The sequence below is a fragment of the Mugil cephalus genome, chromosome 5, assembly GCF_022458985.1.
Source record: "Mugil cephalus isolate CIBA_MC_2020 chromosome 5, CIBA_Mcephalus_1.1, whole genome shotgun sequence".
NCBI lineage: Eukaryota > Metazoa > Chordata > Actinopteri > Mugiliformes > Mugilidae > Mugil > Mugil cephalus.
This window is the reverse complement of record NC_061774.1, coordinates 15,184,325-15,190,167: the sequence shown is the minus strand read 5'-3', so window position 1 is coordinate 15,190,167 and position 5,843 is coordinate 15,184,325. Positions and strand designations below refer to the sequence as shown.

Below are 5,843 nucleotides of genomic sequence, written 5' to 3'. Positions count from 1 at the left end.
GAGGGGGGAGGGGAGGGGGTGGGAGGGAGAGGTGGGGGGGAGGGGGGAGTGTGTAGGGGGGAGAGTTTGGGGGTTTATGGGGTGGCGATAGAAATCGAGGAAGAAAGATGAGGTGAGAGATTGAGAGAGAATGAGAGACGAACAGTGCACCGACTTTTCAGCTGGCTCGTTTTAGGAAAAAGTAAGGAAAGACTTTTTAGATGGACTGCAGCAGCACCCGACACTACAGTCAGCAGTGACTCTTTTAGGATTTGGGAAACACCTTAAAACGTCTGACAAGCGCTCAAAGAAGAAGGAGGAGGAGGAGGAGAAGAAGAAGAAGAAGGAGAAGAAGAGTGAGTTTTAAAAAGACAGAAATGGTGCCTGTTCCAGAATTTCAATATATCACTAATATTTGTCATTCGTAGCTTACTCTCTGTGGATCAAATATTTATGCTTGTGTTTGCATATACTTTAAGGATTTCTTTTGTTTAGTATCTATTTACTTCGTAGCCGAGCTGTCTGCATCCAGGAAAGCTTTATAAATGATTTTAAAGGAGTCATCCTTGATAGTCTATTTTCCTATAATTACTGTATATCAAAAACATCCTTTAAAAGCATGCTTATGTTTGATTTCATTTTCATCTCAGCCATAATGACGACGGAGCGCAAAGCATTTTAGTTTTTCTAGTAGAGGTTATTCTGTCAGTTCAAGATCGCAGCTGTGGCTTTGCACGGCCCACCCGGGACGGATGGTCCGAGAAAACGCCGGAGGACAACAGGCGGGACAGCAGGAGGCGCTCTCTTCTCCGGACATCCTCGCCTGGGCTCTAGCGGTGCCAACGCTGAACAGAAAAATAAAATTAAAAGAGAAAAAAAAAGAAAAAAAAGCTTCCTCAGTTTGTTAAAGGTCACAAAATTATCTGGGAAAAAAAAGAGCAGAACTGTGGACACTGACGCTTTGGCTGAGTTTATGTTTCGCTTTTGCTGTGCTGACAGAATCAAGTCCATTTCACCACGTGTTTTTTTTTTTGTTTTGTTTTGTTTTGTTTTGTTTTTTTTTTTATTTAAAGAGAACATTTGGCTCCGTACCTTCTGCCATCACACAAGGAGCTTCAGAGTCGGAGAATGGCTTTAACACGACTTTAAGCTGGTGTAACGAACTTTTCTGATGAGCTGAGTTTCATTGCAATCAGACTTGCTGCATAAATATGGCAATCCACAATCATCATAATCAGTAGAAATTGAATGATAGAAGTATGATGCGTTCCATTGTGATTAGGTTTCTGTTTTGAAAAAAAAAACTGTAGATAAACATAAATCATGTTCAAAGAAAAAGAGATAATTCATTTTTATAAATCAATACTCACATTATCGTGTAAATATTATGGATTTATTCTATTTAAATGGGTCTTTGTTGTTGTTTTTGCAGTTGAATTACAGATCAAACGTACCATTCAGTCAAAAAAAAAGAAGAAAAAAAGAAAAAAGAAAAGAGCAATTTAACCGAGGAAAAAAAAAGAAAACACGATTCACAACTTTGCTGACTCTGTACTTTTGGGACTTTTCTCTCTTTACTTTCTTTTTAATGGACTCTAAAAGCATCTACTTGCTGAAACTAAAGCACTTCCAGACACCAGTGACTTTTGGGTCAATGTTTTGCTCTCCAGAAACGACTTAACAAGGACCCCACTATCCAGGCATTGAAGTCAGGCATATTTTGTACAAAGTTTCTGTAAATTCCAATTGTAATATTTCATAATGACTGTAAATATCTTGTGTAATGATTGTCAGCAATTATGAAGATGTATCTAAATTCAATTAAAACTTAATTCAGTCTATCACTTCAATAACGGAGAACACTGGGTGGCGGTTTCATGTGTCCCGCGTGAATGCGAGGCTGATTGTCAGGCTCACGGCTGATCAAGTGTCTGAATGAGTGAGTGAACAACTGAGGCCGACGCAGGGAAATGAGTGGGCAAGCGAGAGAGGAGCAAAATGAAAGGGTGAGCCGAGAGATGCGAGCGCTGCAGCTGGGGACTATTGGCTGCATAATGGATGGCAGAGGCAGAGGAGTGGGAGCGAGAGGCCGCAGTGGTGGTCGGCGCTGACTGCGATGGCCTCGTCCGCGGTTTGAGCCGGACTGAGCTCGGCCTGGGCCTCGGGGGACATTAACGCAGAGAGCCATAGACATGGAGGCACTCTGTGGACTCAACTGTGGCCCCTCTGGCTCCAGGGGCCGGAGCGCCTGCTACACACACAAAATAAAAAAATAAAAAATAGAAGAGAAAGAAAATAAAGGGCAAGAAAGAGAAGGACCCATCCATGCATCCATCCACGCCTCGACCTCGAGCTGCATCTCCCCCACCACTCGGCAAAACCGACTGCACTCTGCGCCGCCCTCGCTTCCTGACCCGACCACTTACACGGATGCTGGTGAATATTTGATTGCGCAAAACATCGCGCAAATATTTAAATATTTATTTATTTAATATGAATATTTAATATTTTAAAAGGGGGGGGGTTTGTTCTTGCCGGGGCTAATGTGCGGCTAATGTTTCATTTTGAACTTCGGGGACCGGAGGAGCACAATGAGAGACCCGGGGAGGAAATATCTGATTAACACGGTGAATTAGAAATAAAGCAGGAAATTTAGAGTACGATACATCAAACCAACAGCTTAAGTGTACAGTAGCAGGCATTTTAGCTCTGGGAGGGAGTTTAACAGAGTTTGTGCATGTGTGTGTATGTGTGTGTGTGTGTGTGTGTGTGTGTGTGTGTGTGTGTGTGTGTGTGTGTGTGTGTGTGTGTGTGTGTGTGAGCCTTCTGGGAGCAAAGACTCTAAGTGCAAAACTACCTAAAAAGGCAAATTGGTGTAAAAACTGATGTAACGTGACATGTAACCTTGTTCTGGGTTCCTTCATGCATTGGTAAAAATCAGCTCCACGCCGCTGTCGCCCCTCAGTATAACAGATGTATTATCTCACTACAGTAGACAGATGGTTTGTGCTAAATTGGCCCTCCCTCTCTTTCTCTCCCTCGCTCTCTTTCTCTTTTTCCTCTTTTCAAAGGGGCATTAGTGTTGACATGTAAGGAAGCGGGGGAGAGGCAGATGCTTTCTACTTTGTAGTGTTTCCATGTCACTGGCGTAATTAGCAATGCACAGACCTCTGCTCTGTGGAATCGTGCGCATGTGTGTGTAATGGTTCCAAGAGTGTGTGTGGTTTATTTTTATTTTTGTGTGTGTGTGTGTGTATTCTGTGGACTCACAGCTGCGCCACTGTGAACTCTGCGTGCCAGCCAAGCCAAGCCAAGCCAAGCCAAACCCGGCTAGAGAGGACTGGGACAGGTGAGGTTCTGCCACACTCAGTGTTTTACTCGTTTTGATGGAAAAACACCACGGCGAGAGGAACGTGATTGTGTCATCTGTGCAGAGAGACAAAACAGGAAATGATTCAAACGCTCGATTGGGTGATATATCTGCAATGTGATGCATCGCTGAGAAATGAAGATAAAGGTCCAGCATGTTCTTCACATGTCTGAATACAAAGAGGGTTTCATGGCAACTGCTGGAAATGTGTGTCAGATTTGAAAATCGGGCCTCCTCAAACAGGTTCAGCAGCCTGCTTCGGAAAAGACGACATATGCCTACATGAGGAAGTGGAAAGCATCCTACATGCATGCCATCTGTGCAAGATGCTGCTTTGTTGCAGTCAGACGTAACGTCCTCACATGCATGCATGTAAATAAGCTGCAACGCAATCTGATCTTAACTCCTTTCACAGCTCAACATGGGAATCTTAAAATGGTCTCAAACCAGGAGTCTTCAACATTTTTCAGGGCAAGGACCCACAAACTGATGGAGGGATTAAGCAGGGACCCCCTACCTACATGTGTTATATACTAAACTCAGTCTAGTGCTGTTTATAAATATACATTATTATTATTATTGTTATTGTTATTAAGCAAATAATACACAGGTTCAAATATTCATTTTTTTTTTTTTATTTCAGACATGTGCTACACACATGGAGCATGAGGACACTTAAATCTGTCACTGTTGTTGTTCCCATTTCCTATCACCCGTCACCTTTTTTTTCCCACAGCGGTGAGAAATGTCTGTGTTTAAGCATGACATGCCTTATCTTTCAGGGCCGTCCCGTCTCCATATCTCCATATCTCCGCAGTTCACACCTACACTCAGACCTGCCAAACATGAAACTAACAAGTTAATGATGATTACTGGAACCCTAAGCCATGTTCTCATATTATAAGACACTGCAAACTTTATTGTCTGCTCGACACTGAGCAATAAAACCAGTCACCACACCTCATCTCACTGTGTCAAAACACATGTGCCCGCTGTGCTAAGCCAGAGGCCTTCAACCTTTTTGAGGCCAAGGACCCCCCAACTGATGGAGAGATAAAGTAAAGACCCCCTACCTACTGTGTGTTCTATATTAAACTCGGCCTAGTGCTATTTATAAATATACATTTTTATTATTAGTAGTAGTACGCAAATAATACACAGATTCAAATATTATTTTTTTTTATGTCAGACATATGAAACAGTAGGGTAGCCGTGCCGGAACATTGAGGGGGAAAATTAAAAAATGTATAAAAAATGTCTCAACTAAAGATTTTGCGACCTCCATGCAGTACCTACTCGGATCCCCTAGGGGTCGCGGACCTCCAGATGAAGACCTATGATCTAAAGCGAGTAAGTAAGTATCGAAAAGTATCAAAATCAAGACTCTTTTGTTCAATCAAGTTTGTTATGTGTATACATTATAATGAGTTGATAACTATAAATGAAAATGAATTTAAAAAAAAAAACAGCTCCAAATTGATAGTACAATTATTTTCAACAGATATGTATTAACTCAACATAGATGTGTATTCTGTTAGCACAACGTACAATTTATTCTGACTTACATAAATAAGTTATTGTATTCAATTTGCATGAACATTTTTGATTAGAATGAAAGGAAAATATTAGTATAAGGCAGTTAGCAATTGGTATTCCAGAAGAAGACAAGCATCCTATGAAAAAGCTGACTTTCCTCGTGTGACCTCAGTGAATATTTGTGTTGTGCGTCTGCTCGGACTGAATGACGTTCACGAGACAGGATGAAAAGTTTGAACTCATTAATAGAGGACTGACTGGACTAAACGCGACTTAACTGCATCACTAGTTTTGTGATTCGAATTTTTTTTACCTTTACTGGGTGGCAGCATATAACTTTGGTAAGCGGAGTATTGAGACGTCTGCAGTCAGGTTCTCTCGTGTTAGCATTTGTTAGCTTTTCTACCTAATGGTACTCAAGGCTCTTTACGGTCAAAGACACATCTACCCATGCACTCACACAAGCACACGCACATTCACACCAGTGCCACGCACTGTGAGCAACTGGAAGTTCAGTGTCTTGTTCAAGGACTCTTCAGCATGTGGCATAGTCCCCATTATATCCTTTATTGTTTTCCATGTTAGCCTAAATCACTACTATTAGCTGCATTTAATGCAAAATATGAACCAATATTGCATATACAGCCATAATTACTATAATGGTTAATTAAATAAAACGTATTTTTACAATTACATATCTTAAATTAGAACTGTAACTAAAAAGAAAATGTATTTTAACATCTATTTTGAATTTTATTTGAATACAAATACAAATACTGGATGCTTTAAAACACCTCTACTAGAAAGTGGCAGCTACTCAATACGAGCTAAGTTGAAATAACTTAAAAATATCCTTGGAAATCATTACATCAAATTTTTACGCTGAGCCAGCACATCATTTCTTCTTCATTTGACAAGAAACCGTCTCTGCCAACCTGTTAAATTTCTGCACTCGTGC

The 5,843-nt window shown here is 41.0% G+C and overlaps 1 long non-coding RNA gene across 1 annotated transcript; it reads right to left on the bottom strand.

The window, feature by feature from the left end:
• Nucleotides 1–607: 607 nt before the first annotated feature.
• Nucleotides 608–3,641, bottom strand: LOC125007887. The gene is made up of 2 exons (XR_007112816.1): nucleotides 3,250–3,641; nucleotides 608–2,230 (listed from the first exon to the last, which is right to left on the bottom strand). It is a non-coding gene; the product is annotated as an uncharacterized LOC125007887 (long non-coding RNA).
• Between the last annotated feature and the right edge of the window lie 2,202 nt (nucleotides 3,642–5,843).